Below are 541 nucleotides of genomic sequence, written 5' to 3' on the forward strand. Positions count from 1 at the left end.
TTCCTGTTGGCTATCTATTTTACATATGGTAGTGTAAGTTTCCATGTTACTCTTTCCATACATATCACCCTCTCCTCCCCTCTTCCCAAGTCCATAAGTCTTGATCTTTTTATTTTTAAAATGTGGTGGAGGAAAAGAAATGGAGTCCCCTCCTGAGTATGATGCAGAATTGTGAAGCATGAGAAGTGCTAGTGGATATATTTTCTATAGTGTGGGGAAAAAATCAGGTAGGGTGAATAAAATCAGCACAGAAAGAGTAGATATGTGTGCTTCTGTGTTTGTATGAGATAGAGAGAAAGAATGAATGAATCCAACTGATATTGGAGTTTATTGCTCTAGGTATCTTTGATGTCATGGGAATTACTGTCATTTGTGTGGTTACATAAGCCTTGGAATAAATCTACCTGCTTACTTCAGCTGTTTAGAAATCTGCTTCTGTCAGTAGCCACCAAAAAAGCCCTGGCTAATATGCAAAGAAATTTAAGTATGGCCAAACAAGGAAAGCATTAGGTGAAGAGGACTTTAGAAAGATGTGCTATGT

Source organism: Bison bison, unplaced genomic scaffold (genome assembly GCF_000754665.1).
Source record: "Bison bison bison isolate TAMUID 2011002044 unplaced genomic scaffold, Bison_UMD1.0 scf7180017856355, whole genome shotgun sequence".
NCBI classification, from domain to species: Eukaryota; Metazoa; Chordata; class Mammalia; order Artiodactyla; family Bovidae; genus Bison; species Bison bison.